Source organism: Felis catus, chromosome A1 (genome assembly GCF_018350175.1).
Source record: "Felis catus isolate Fca126 chromosome A1, F.catus_Fca126_mat1.0, whole genome shotgun sequence".
Taxonomy (NCBI): domain Eukaryota; kingdom Metazoa; phylum Chordata; class Mammalia; order Carnivora; family Felidae; genus Felis; species Felis catus.
Genome location: NC_058368.1, coordinates 164,048,203 through 164,062,780, shown reverse-complemented (window position 1 = coordinate 164,062,780; position 14,578 = coordinate 164,048,203). Strand labels below are relative to the sequence as shown.

The window sequence follows — 14,578 nt, the reverse complement described above, 5'->3', positions numbered from 1 at the left end:
TCGTCCTCCAGCTGAGTGTGTGCCTCTCTTGTCTTTAGCAAGGTACATACCTTTCCTATCTTTTTAGGCTCTAAAACTAGTTAGAGTTGGAAAGATAGGATACACAACAATTACAGGTAAATGCTTTCCAAGGGGTATCAGTGTGACCTATATGTCACCTACTAAAAGAATAAAAATGGGGTGCCTGGCTGGCTTAGTCAGTTGAGCGTCTGACTTTGGCTCAGGTCATGATCTCACGGTCCATGAGTTCGAGCCCTGCATTGGGCTCTGTGCTGACAGCTCAGAGCCTGGAGCCTGCTTCGGATTCTTGTCTCCCCCTGTCTGTGCCCCTCCGCCACTCATGCTCTCTCTCTCTCAAAAACTAAATAAACATAAATTTTTTTTAAAAGAATAAAAACAATAAATGATAAATCTTTGTTATGTATTCACATTTGACCACAAAAAGTAATATAAATTACCGTTTTAAAAACATTTGTTTAAACTCTGGGCCTGTACAATTTGACTGGAATTATAGAAATATTAGGGAATAGAAGTTAGCAATAATATGAGGATAATGAATGGCAAAACAGTACCTTTTGCAGAAAAACCTACAGGAGAAATAAAAATACAAAGAAGTAAAAGAAAAATAGTTTTCCAGGGGATCTAAACAAATTTAAAATACTATATACTATATATTATTTTTTTGCAAAATACTTTAAAAAATCTAACTATTGACAAGATAACTTATCTGACCCACCAGCTGTTCTTTTTTTTTTAATTGGACTTTCCTATTCTTCCTAGTATAATAGTAATGTGTCTAGTGGTAATCATATTTGTAGGACAAAATACAGCTTCAACCCTGATGGACCAACTTTTGATTTTTAGTAACATATTTATTTACTTTTTCATATACTGTTTTATTGTAGGTCAGGAAAATTTCTTTCCAAATCTAGATTTGCAGGCCCTTTAAGTCAGCAAATATTTATTAAGTGAACACACTGAGTGCAGTATATGGTTCACAATTAGTGCATAGTTTAAAGACACTATTTTTATTTTACATATGCGTGTATATATTTTTTCTCCTTTTGAATACCCAACTATTAATTTTCAGAAATGCACTGACTGTGATACTCTACTGAAAACATTTTCCAAAAAGGAGTTTTGACAAGAGATCTGGAAAAGAACAGTCAGTCTTCTTGCCACATTGCAGGTGCAAGGAAGAAGAGGGGGCAAAGCTAAGTCAGACGCAAGGGATCCAGGAGGCAGGCATGAGAGACAGGACAGCAGCAAAAAGCTCACTGGAAGGAAATGGAAAGATTTGAGAAGGAAGAAAGGAAGCAGGTGACAAGAAAGCCATCAGTAAAAGGGAGCCCCCACTGGGAGACATCTGTAGAAAACATCTGTAGACATTTCTCCATCACCCCCAGGAAGGAAAAACCCTGCCAGACAGACACACAAAAAGGCTTACTACTTGTGGTATTTGGTTGAAGGGCATAAACAATGCTCAGTACACCAGCCTCTAATTACTCTATGACAACCCCAGTTCCACCCTCCCAGTGGAAAACATATGTCAAAGCATTTGGTATTGATCGAAACGTAAGGAAATTCTTTGATTCATCTCGTTCCCCACGACAAGCCTGCCTTATTTCACCCTTATTTGTCCGAGGAATAAAGAAAAATAAGTACTCCCTTCCAAGGAGAGATAGGAGATGGCTCTGATCCATTTATCATATAACTGTTTTGCTTTGCTTTTGTACCTGAGATTAGAAAAATTCCGGCAACACTGCCCTGTCAGACTGGCATTGGATGCAACTGTAGGTATGACAAAGATACTAGTAGCTGGAAGGGTACACTGTCTAAAGTGCTAGTACTGATGACGGGGCCAGCCACCTGGAAGACTGAACAAGTCATTAGAAGATCAGCTGTGAAAAGAATCATCCCCTCCCTGCCTTGCTCGCCTTGAACATCTTATCCTTCCCATGCTCCACATTATCCCATTTACAGCTCATTCAGGGCTAATGTAGCAGAGAGGAAACATGGAGAAGTCAGAGGCAGAGAGAAATCTTGCAAATGAAAAGAAAATTCTTTATTATGACAAGTGGTGTTCACAGCTTCAAAAAAGAAAAATACGTTAGAGATTTCTGTGCACACGTTACTACCCCGGGCCCATTCAAGTCATTCAGTCTCACTCATGGAGTGAGTTCATTTTGTGGGTCAATCATAGGTGTGTTTGTGTAGATGGGCTGCTATACAGAGCCAGAGTCTCCAGGTCAGTGATGAGCCAGATGCTGCCAATGGTGCCACTCCCAGAGTTACTGCTTCTGAGAGCTCGTGCTTTTCATGTATGGCCAGCTGAAAGAAACAAGCCACCACAAAAAATATAATGGAACCCATAAGAGGCCTGGGCAAAAAAATGCACGTATACAATTACCTGATTGTTAGGCTTTACATTCAGTTTCAGGAGTCTGCATTATCTTGACAATGACTTGCTGAGCGGTGCTGTAAAGTCACTAAACTTTTTATGCTACTCAGTTTTTCAATCTATAAAATAACTTAATAAAAGCAATTTGATATAGAATAGTGCTCCATATAAGCAGGTGTCCTTGAAACCATTCACTTTAAGAGATCAAATAGATTAGCTTCCTATTGACAGCCTCACACACTATCACAGAAAGTATCTATGAAGGACAACAATCAAATGCCTAGGGCATTCATAAAACCGAGGTTCAGAGTTAGTTGGCATTTGAGAAGGCCTCTCCTCCTCCTTTGCTCAGGCCCTCAAATTAAGAAAAGTCAAGAATTCCAAGCCTGTAGACAAGCAAAAGTATCAAATTCCAATTTCCCCACACAACCAGAAACAGTCACAAAAGTGTGACTAGAAACCGAGTCAAGAATTGAGGCCAAGAGAAAAGAAAAATTAAAACGCCACTCCATACGTAATGCAACCATATACTGCCTCCATTTAAACCACTCTGAGCTCAGTCCATACTTATCTGAGAAATAAGAGAAAGGAAATAATTTTAAAAATATAATGGAGGAAAAAGCCCAAGAACAAAGAGTGAAAAGTGAATGAATTTATGGAATACAAGCATTCACTCATGCTTCTCCTATATTTTCCCCCACTCAAACTACTACATTCTCAAATTACTACATTCCTCAAACTACTACATTCCTAAGGACAGAAACCATTCTTATTTTTATGAACATCCCATCCCCTGTCCAAACCACTATCTTCTCACTCCCACATAGCTTTTAATGAAGTATCATGCAGACATAGTAGATGGTTCACTGGTTCATAAATGTAACCTGATTGTAAGTTCAATTATCTGGATCCAGTGATTACTCTTGGAAGCAAGTATCACTTTTCTATGCTTTGATTTTACATAATTTGGCAGAAGAACAGATTGAGAGAAAAACAGAGCTCTTGGAACATACAGAAGCACAATTTATACCTGTATCCACATCCATGCATGAGATTTTTCAAAATCTTTTTCAAAACTTTTTTCATACTTCTATACAAATAACTTTATAATAAAGGTTAAAATTTCATTTGCACATGTATTTATAAAACTGATATAAACTCCACCACCCTTATTAGAGGGTAAACTTCTTTAAAGCAAAGACTTCTGTTTTACTTCCAGTTCCCAATCAATGCTCATCCATGAACAGATATATATTTTTAGAAACAGTCTGTTAAAGTAGTTCATCCCTGGCTATTGCTAATTTTATATTCCTGTGTTTAGTCTTTTGTTTGTTTGCTTTTATTAATATGAACCATCTGTGCCTCTCATCCTGTGTTTTTAAATAAGCTACCTAATTGTAGGGTTTAAATTTTTTATTTTTTACCCTCAAGCCTGCTGTTGATTATTTTTGTCAAAATTGAATGCGTGCCCTTTAAAAGGTCATTTCTGAGGTTTTAACCTGTTGGTTTGTGTGATTACAGCAAATCTCGCCTCAGAATGTTTGGTGTTATACAAGAACCACCAGTCTACTGCTGTGTGGAATGAATAACTAAGTCAAAAGCCACTATTTCCTCTTAGTTGTGAAGATCAACTTTTCAACATGCACACAGTTTGTGGTTCGCCATTTCACAATTTTCAAGCAGTTAGCCAGTAATATTCCAAAGAAAGTTTACAAAGGCAACCCCTTTTAGGCAACTTTGTGAAAGGTAGTACTGTTACAAGGAAGTACGGTAAGACAATGATAAATTTCACTAATACACTCAATAAATTATGTCTCTAGTCATAAGTTTCCTTGGCCTTATAGACTCAACAACGAAATTATCCTTTATTTTTATTTGACAAGGTAATGCTATATTATTCTGTGGAAGGAGAATATTTGTTCTTTCTAAAAAGAATTGGACACAATCTAAATTATAAGCATATTACCAAAAAATGTACCTATGAGAACAGAACAATAAAATTAGATTCTCAGGGGCGCCTGAGCCTGGGTGGCTCAATTGGTTAAGCATCCAACTCTTGATCTTAGCTCAGGTCATGATCTCACAGCTCATGAAATCGAGCCTCATGTCAGGCTACCCGCTGACAGTGAAGAGCCTGCTTGTGATTTTCTCTCTCTCCCTCCCTCTCTCGGCCCCTTCTCACTTGCATGTGCACGCTCTCTCTCTTTCTCTCTCTCTCTCTCTCAAAATGAATCAACATTAAAAAAATTTTAATAGATTTCAGGAGAGAAACAAAAATCTTTTAAAGATGAGAAAGCATTTTTTTCGAAGAATGGAACTTAATTATAACAAACGTGTACTATAAATTTAACTCTAGATTTCTAAGAAGCCAGTGGTAAAGGGCTGTGGCATGAACTATTGTGTTCTCCAATTCCTCCTTAAACATTTAAGAAACACATGCCATCAATTTTTCTTCATAACTGCTAAGTTCACAGGGGTCCCAAAAATGAATATTGTAATCACCTTCTGGTATTGATAACCATGACCTAAATGGGATCAAATGCTTTAGGCTGGAGAAAGAGTCCAGTAATCCTCAAACTTATTTACTGATCCAGTCAAGTCTCCCAATTTTGGAAACTAGTAGTGTTATTAATACTAATAATGTTAGAAACAACAAGCAACTAGGATACTAGTCTACATATTTTAAGAACATTAAACATGTAATTATAGATCCTGAAAGACAACCATCTCACGATGACAGGTATTTCAGTCACCACAAATTTTTTAGTATATATTCTACAGAGTGCAACTAAAAAATAATTCAACCATTTGTTTTATTTTTGATGTTCTAAAAATTACAAATATAAAAGTGTGTTGTTTTCTTTAAACTATCTATCCTGGAAGGTTTAAAATATAGACAGTGCTCCAAATATTAAAAGAGTATTAATACAGGAATTATCTTTAGAACTAGTTTTCCAAGAACACAGGACTTATGTTTTACTAAATACACAGTATTCCATATTCATCTTTCTCATTTTCATTAAAGAGATATAATGGCAACATCATGAATATGGGAGCCAGACAACTCTGAGTTTGAAACCTACATCTGCTATATATTATCTGAACCAGAGTATATTACTTAACTACTTGGCACTTCTATTTCACAGTCTGCACAAGGGTAGTGACAGACCTGGAAGACTTTTGTGAGCATAAAATTATGTAAGAAATACCGTTCACAGTTTCTTATACATAGACACTGCTTAAAAAGTCTTATTTGTCTATAAACAACCTCTCCACAATTACATAAAATGCAAAAGCAGAGACACTTCTTTTGAGTTTAATATGGAAGATTATTTTACTAATATTGCTGGTGATAAAAACAATGCTAGTGGCAAGAGGAAGTTTTATTTTTTGTTGCCAGTATCAATGAAATTATATTTTTTTAAATAATATCCTTGGTTCCTCTCTACTTCACTTTAGCTTCCTCCAATTACACATTATCTCTATCCTTTTGCCACATCACAATTAAAGAGGGGAATATGGAAATAAATGTAAACTCATATGTCTCTTGGTATCAACAAAAACATGTATTCCTAAAAGGAAATCTGTCTGCAAGTAAACCAAGTATTTTCGGCAAATTCACATATTTTGAAGCTGTGACATCTGAAGATACCTCAAAAATTAACCTATTACCTTCCTACTCATATTAGTAAGTGACTCCCAACAAACACTCTACATATAACCTTTATCTCCAAAGACATGGTAAGGGACAAAACTAAAGTGGATGTAAAGTATACCTTTGTATACTTTATTTGGTTTCAAATAGTGCTTTTCTACTTTGACACATAAAAAAAAGGCCTCATCAGTTTATCCTGTTTTATTCAGCAAAAATAGACACTTTCCATTCTAAACCTGTCTAATTAAGAGGCACCTGGGTGGCTCAGTCGGTTGGGCATCTGACTTTGGCTCAGATCATGATCTTGCGGTTCTTGAGTTCAAGCCCCGCATCTGGCTCTGTGCTGACAGCTTGGAGCCTGGAGCCTGCTTTGGATTCTGTGTCTCCCTCTCTCTCTCTGTTCCTCCCCTGCTTGCACTCTGTCTCCCTCTCTCTCTCTCTCTAAAATAAGTAAAGGTTTAAAAAAATTTTAAACTGTCTAATTAAAAAAAAAAAGTTTTGCTATTGGCGTGCTTACAGATAAAAGACCACGCTGTGAGCTACATAAATAATATTAATAGCATGCAGCATGGTGTCAGTTAGTGGTTCTCATAGATGATTTATTTTATAGAAAAAGAAAGCATTGTACCTTACCAGTAATAATTTCAATTGTGTTTACAGTAATTAAAATATTTAAAACTATAAACTCCTTAAACATATAATCACAAAATGAATTAAATATGATCAAAGATATAAAATCAATAAATTAAAATTAATATTAATTTAACATAATGTCTGATGATGTTTTGCTTTAGTCAAATTACCAGGTCCAACATGTTTACGTTACTGGCTACTATAACACAGTTTCTCTTAAGTTCAGTATAAGTACACATCTGCTTTGTGTAATGACTTCTTTCTTCCCACCATTTTATGAGACTTCTATAAGCCACACAAAGAGCATGATTGGTAGGCAACTAGATAAAGAAGTTCAGAGCTCAGGGAAGTGGTTTAGGCTAGAAACGTTAAGCTTACAGTTGAACATAATTTTGTGGTATTTTGTGAGATAATGGGAGGAATGAGGGTAGTTAGTGACAGGGTCCCATATCCAAAGAATAATGATTGGAATCACAATGAAATAATGATCCAAACCAACCAGGAAAAATACATGCCTCCTCTGGGTCCCACTGTTCCTTTCATTACCTGTTTATGGGTTTACCTGTGTCTTCAGGTCAGATTAGTGGGTTTTAAATTACAGGAGGAGGGGACTAGTGTCTACAGAATTGTCTCAGCAGGAGAAACTAAGAAATGGGTGAGAGACACATTAAGGGAAAAGTGTGAGAGACACATTAACTCCCCACCATTGCTTCAAGTGTGCAGGCGTTCATCTGCTTTAAAATATTGGATGAGCAAAGGATGTCGTATGGAAGTGATGAATCATGGGAATCTTGAAGTCAGGACTACACTGTATGTTAGCTAACTTGACAATAAGTTTAAAAAATAATAAATAAATAAATAAATAAATAAATAAATAAATAAATAAATATTAGTGAGCTAAAAAAAAAATTCATGTAAAGAACTGGTTCCACTGCTAGAAAAAACAATGGATGAATTCTCACTGCACGTCAAGAAATAGAAACAAAGTTGAGTTATCTCATATAACAAGAAGTGTACTGGAAAGATGTACAGCTACAAAAACCCAGACTATCTGGTGCTCAGAAGGATAAAATGCTTGTAACATGGTAGAATCTTTGCACCAGTCTTCTGGCATTACCTTAACTCAGTTATTTGCCAACTACGTGCTCCATTAGTGTTATTCATATACCTAGAGACAGATCTACAATCCTTTCTCCTCTTTGTAACCACTGATTACTCACAGTTCTGTCTCCTCAGAACTTCAATTTATGATCATCACTCAGGGTTCTAATTCCTTCATGACATCTTTCAGCTTCTGCTCCCCTCTTAACCACTAATTATTTCCCTATTTCCCAATCAGTCGAATCAGGGGGCGGACAGAGTTCCACTATCTGCATAGGTCAAATTCTTCAGCAATGGCTGTAGACAGGTAAGATTGGCCTGGGAATGATCATAGTTTGTTAGGCATCAAGGCTGACAGCTGTAACATAACAATGAGCACAATTTGCTTAACATGAACCTTCACTGAGAATGAAGATAAAAATGTTTATTTTAAATAATTTATCAAAGTACAATTATTCGTGACACAGTACCAGAGAATAGCTCTGTCTATAACTACTAGCAAAATGCATCAATTTCATCCAAATATTACCTGACCTCAGTGATTTTATGTGTGTCATCATGCCCACTATAATTTAAGGAGCAATTTATAAAAATCAATATAGTATGCAGGTAACCTCTTAATGAGTTCTGACGTATTTCCTACCTCAACTGGAAGACACTTAAGAACCTCAGATCATGGTTATATGGGATTATAAGGTCATATTCAAATAACCAGAGAAATCTCAGCTGCCAAAAAAATCAAGTGGATGCACAATATGAATTTCACAAAAACACTTCATATTCATTCCTTTTCATAAGAATGGTTGAGGAAAAAAAAAACAAAAATAAATCAACTTTTTAGCCATGGTAAAAATCAATTTTTAACAAACATAAATGCTCTAGTTTAGAACTGCCAGCTAAGGAATCAAGTGTGACAGCTTTTAACTTAGATTTAATAAATGAAAAAACTTTCACCCCTATTGCTTCCAGGAGCTCTAAAAGTTTCCTAATCCTGAATACAGCAAAAAGTATCTCCAGAAGAGGATAATTTTTTTAAATAGTCCAACTTCAAAATAAACCAATTTGGTGCAGTGTTTCCTTAAAAATTCTCTCTTATACAAATGGTTATTAAACACCTAGAATGTAAAGTAGAGGGCGTCAAAATCTCTACATAATAAAAATCTCAAGCTGGTGAGAACTCCATATCTGATGAAGACCATCCATGTTATTTCAATGCACTGTGAACAGCAAGCCTCAGTGTTTGGACACATGTTGATTTTATTCTCTTTCCCTAAAGAGTTAGGTCATATTTGTTAGTCATTGAATTCTGTATACACATTCAATAAGAAACTGCTATTCTATTTACTGTATATCTGTTCTATTCACTCAGAAGATTGATATATAGAATTTGGCATAATTAGTCAAGAGCCTGAAAATAGATACAAACATATCGAAAAGAAAATTCAGAATGCCTTTGGAGTGTGCTTGAGGAACCTGTTGTCTTGAAAAAATATAAGTCATCTTTTGATAAATGATACTATACTGGTGAGATGCTGTTGCTGCTGTTTTTTCCATCACTGTAGTGAATAACAGCAATATCACTACATCCATTTCATTATACTTTTACAGGTTTAATTATGCAACGAAATTATGAATGAGTCTCATAGTCCCACCTATGAGGACAAGTTATGTAAATATTTTTATGTTTGTGGTTCATTTTTAAAATCTATATTTGGGAACAAATAAATGAAGTACTTCATTGTCTACTGGTTACAGAACACATCGAACTCATTACCCTCAAAATGTTATTCAAATTGGGACTCTGAAAATGTTTAAGAGTTTAGGTGGATTAACGGATCAACTCCCTTACAAGTTATTTAAAGGGTAACATACTTGAACTAGAGAATAATGTTACAAAGACAGTACTATAAACTCTTCCCAAAATGTAACTTGTGTGCTATTGCCATAAATGAAGACTCACAATATCTTACAGTCAAAAGGAATGTTACTTACTTAAATTCCCAACTTCCATATTTTACTGATGGAAAAAAAAATAGCTTTCAAAAGTTTAAATAATTTCCCAGAGTCAAATAAATGGTGGTGAGCCTGGATAGGAATTTCTGCATATTCATCTGATTAGAATTTAAAATCTAGATGGACTGTGTTGCTAATTCAACAAGCATGTTTCTAAACAAAATGAAAAATAAGAAATCATAGAAAATTTCTATAGAGGAAATAGTGTCTTGGTATCAATTTAAATGACAGTAAAAAAAATGTGTTCTATATTCCTTCTGTCTTTTAAACTTTATATCATAATTACTTTTTAATGTCTTAAATTAAAGCAGATGGGAAGATAAGCAGATTAGGATATATTCAGATAATGTGATCTTATTATCACAATCCAGGAGTGGCCTTAAGAGATCATTAGTTGTGATACCTATGCAGTACAAAGAAACAGAGGTAAATATTAACCACAGTAACATAAGATGAAACAAGAAATCATTATATTTAGCAGAAATTTACTACTTTTTATGCCAGAATTGCACACTGGAAGCTTATAGGTAGACTCTGGCATTCAACTTTTGATTTGGTCCTCTCGTGTTTTAATTTTTCTAAATTTAATTCATTATAAATCTTTAAAAATTGGGACGTTTCAAAGAAAAATCCAGATTTTCAGATTCTCTCAACAATTAAAAAAAATGACAATGCCAGGATTGCATTTTCTTTTATTTTTTTTAGTGTTCATTTATTTATTTAGACATAGAAAGAGGGAAGATAAGAGGGGAAAGGGCAGAGAGAGAGAAGGAGAGAGACCAAGCAGTCTCCACACTCATAGCAGAGCCCAATGTGGGGCTCTATCCCACGATTGTGAGATCATTACCTGAGCCAAAATCAAGAGTCGGCGCTTAACTGACTGAACCACCCAGGTGCCCCCCAGGATTGCAATTTCAAATAAGAAGCAATCCATAGGAGCTGAGTAGCTGCCCTTTAGGCAGATTATACCCTCTTCAGGTACCCTATAGTCTTCACCACTCCCTACCGTTCACTCAAATAGATTAACCGCCTAAACCCTATATTCTTATGAGGTTGTAACATGATTTGGTCATCAATATCTAATAATTTCGCATACCACATCTATTTGTTCAACTCTCTAGAGACACATAATGTGGTTCAAAATATCCATTAGTGTATTTTCAGCAGCAAATAAAATAAATACCCAACTAGAATTCATTAAACAATATAGGCATTTACTATCCTGCAAAGAAGTTCTGAACTCGGTTCTTAAGTTGGCTAGTTCATCAGTTCAATGACATCTCAAGCAACAACAATCTCTTGGCGTCCTGCTTTGCCATCCTGGGCATATCATCTCATTTTCTCTGGCTACCTTCTCTCGTCCCACACTGATGGGTATTGGTCTTGGTATCCCACCAGCCAATAAAGTCCGAAGTGAAAAAAGAGAGGGTCTCCTCTTTTGTATCTCTTTTTATTACTGAGGATACATTTTCTAAATATCCCCAGAATTCCTCTAACATCTCAGTTTTACCTCCTATAGCTGAAAGGAGGCCACATGGCTACTACATTAAGGTTCTCCAGAGAAACAGAACAATTGGGATGAGTGTATACATAAGTAGAAAGATTTATTTAAGGAATTGGTTCATATGATTATGGAGGCTGGCAATTCCAAAATCTGTGGAGTGGGGCAGCAAGCCAGGAATATAGGAAGAGCTCATGTTTCAGTTCAAATCCAAAGGCTATCTGCTGGCAGAATTCCCTCCTGCTGGGGTGAGGTAAGTCTTTTGTTGGAGTCAAGGCTTCAGTTGATTGGGTAAGGCCCACCCACATTAGGGAGGTCAATCTGCTTTCCTCAGAGTCCATAGATTGAAATATTAATCTCATCCAAAAATGCACTTACAAATACGCAGAATAATGTTTGACCACATGTCTGCATACTTAGCCCAGCCAAGGTGACAGAGAAAATGAACCATCACACTATACAAAACTTCAACAATTAAGGAGGTAAAGATAGAGATGGAGGAATGGCTACTAGAGACTGAAGGTGATTTATTCTGAAAGACACATAAGTTGGTCCTGTTTAATTAAACCTGAAGCTTCAGAGAGAATAATCAAGGAAAAAGAAAATGCTTCCCTCTTAAATAAAGTTCAGAGTAATCAAAATTGCCACTGAAATGAGCCTCCTGATGAGGTGATTTGGGCCACATGCCCAAAAGGCAAGCCAAAACAACTCTTAGAATCTCCTTTTATTTTATGGAGGTTGATTCATTGCCCATTTCACAAATGTATTCTTACACAATGAAAATTAAATGATTTAGCATATTTCATCTTTTGAAAGTACCACCAGGAAACTTAGACTCAGCTTTATATCCAATCACACACCCTCTAACAGCTGTCTTCCCTACTATGATACTTTAAGAGGGAGGATAGCACACTAGTTAAAACACACATTCTGAAACCAAATTGTTTGGAATCAGATTCCAGTTTAAATTTAACAAATGTATGACCTTAAGAAAATTCTTTATCCTCTCTGAGTTTCAAGTTTTTCATTTTAAAATGGTTTTTATTAATGTAAAATGAATTAACATGTATGCACTTAGAACAGAGCCTGACACCTAATAAATGGGTGTCCTATTATTTTTATCACCTTTACAAAAGTCTTTGTAATACTTTTATTATGAAAGTTGTTCTATGTTTATCTTTCAAAGTGGCATCAAAATATTTTGCAGAGGAAGAGAAAGCAGCAAGTAGTCTCTCTAGATATCTAAGATAGATTTTTAAAACGTTTTATTTTTAAGTAATCTCTACACCCAATGTGGGGCTCAAACTCACAATCCTGAGATCAAGAGTAGCATGCTCTACCAACTGAGCCACCCAGGTGCCCCTGGACATTCATTTTTTTAGGGGTGTAGGAAAAAACTGTCTCAAGATGGAAAAGGGAGAAAGGATGGAATCGGAAGTTATGTCTTTAGAGAGAAAAGGGAACCAATTTCTAAGAGGAAGAAGTATGCAGGCAATGTGATGGGGGAGAAGGAAAAAAAATCCTTGGGTCGCAAAGATAAATTAAACATAAAGATAGTTTTAGGACCCAAACAGCAAAGAAACTGAAGATTTCTCCTCATATTTATGCATAAGTTATATATTGCTGCACAAACAAGACACACTACCTCACAATTTCAGTGGGTCAGGAGCTCAAGAATGACTTGGTTGGGTTTTGTGTTTCAGAGTCACATAAGGTTTCAATACAGGTGTGAGCAAAGACTGTAGTCTCATCTGAAGCTCAAATGGGAAATGATCCGCTCATGTGATTCCTGGCAGCATTCGTTTCCTTGTGCTGCCAGAATCAGGGCTTTTGTTCCTTGCTGGCTGTTTGCTGGAGATTACCTTCCCTGTGACATTGGGTTTTTCCATATGGTGGCTCATAATATGCCATCTTGCTTCTTTACAGGCATCAAGGGAGAATTTGAAAATCATAGCAAGATGGGTGGTAAAACCTTATGTAATATAATCACTCGCATGTATTCATGCATGTCCTGTTACCTTTGCCATACTCTACTAGTTAGAAGTCATGGATCTTCCCCAAACTCAAAGGGAAGGGTTTACATAGGATTTTAATACCAGAAGACAAAAATCTTGGGAGCCACCATAGAGTCTGCCTGCCTCATATTACTAATACTTTTTCTTCTTTTTAACAATTTTAATTATGTTAAGGCTTACATTGCTCTTTCTCTTTGGCCACCAGGAAGCCCAAAGCCAAAATTTTGACTCAGCTTTAGAAACTACATAAGGTCTAATAGTCTGTGTATCTGTAATATAAATACCAGCTTATACTGACCTTCCCTGTAGGTAGATGTCAGCTGTTGCCAATGATTTATACATCTCTTCTCCATTTATTTTTTTTTAATTTTTTTTTCAACGTTTATTTATTTTTGGGACAGAGAGAGACAGAGCATGAACGGGGGAGGGGCAGAGAGAGAGGGAGACACAGAATCGGAAACAGGCTCCAGGCTCTGAGCCATCAGCCCAGAGCATGACGCGGGGCTCGAACTCACGGAGCGCGAGATCGTGACCTGGCTGAAGTCGGACGCTTAACCGACTGCGCCACCCAGGCGCCCCTCCATTTATTTTTAATAAATACGTTCCCATAATTCCTAAAATTCCTCTGGAGAATAAGACATTGAATCAATAATTGTACCATAAGGGCATTATTAAAAAGAATAGCTCAGCTTTGAAAAGTCATGAAGTCACAACGCCACATCAGCTTTTCTGGTTTTCTCCATTGGTACTGCAGAAATCCCACAGGTGAAACCACATTCCATCCCTCACCTTGATGTCACTACCAATGTCACTAATTATAGTATAAGTCATTCAATTCAGTTACTATACCTATTATGACCTTCACTTAATCAACAGTAATGTCCCTTTCCATTTCATTTTGTACGAGTTCTCTTCTAAAACCTATACTAAGACAAAAAAAAATGCAAGCAATATAATCACATCAGGGATTAAAATTAGGGAGAGAAGTATTCAGTTTACAATATGCATTCTGTAAATATGGGCACGATACAATGTAGTAGGGAGAAAATGACATGTTTTAGCAAAGCACTACTTTGAACTGACTTCTATGATACATGAAACATTTTAGAAGACTTTTCCTTAATTTTGACCAATATTAGTATATAATTTTTAAAAGAATTTTTGTGTTTACTTTATCAAGCATAGTTTTATCTCAGGTTCTCCGTATTTTCTGTTCCAATCATAGGACTAAAACAACTAAGAATAATTAATATCTTTGA

General features: G+C 36.0%; 1 long non-coding RNA gene across 1 annotated transcript in view; it reads right to left on the bottom strand.

The window, feature by feature from the left end:
* Positions 1-321: 321 nt before the first annotated feature.
* LOC123379269 overlaps positions 322-14,578 on the bottom strand; it is a 137,648-nt gene continuing 123,391 nt past the window's right edge. Inside the window, exon 5 of the long non-coding RNA XR_006583530.1 lies at positions 322-2,331. This is a non-coding gene — a long non-coding RNA (uncharacterized LOC123379269). The remainder of the gene's footprint in view (positions 2,332-14,578) is intronic.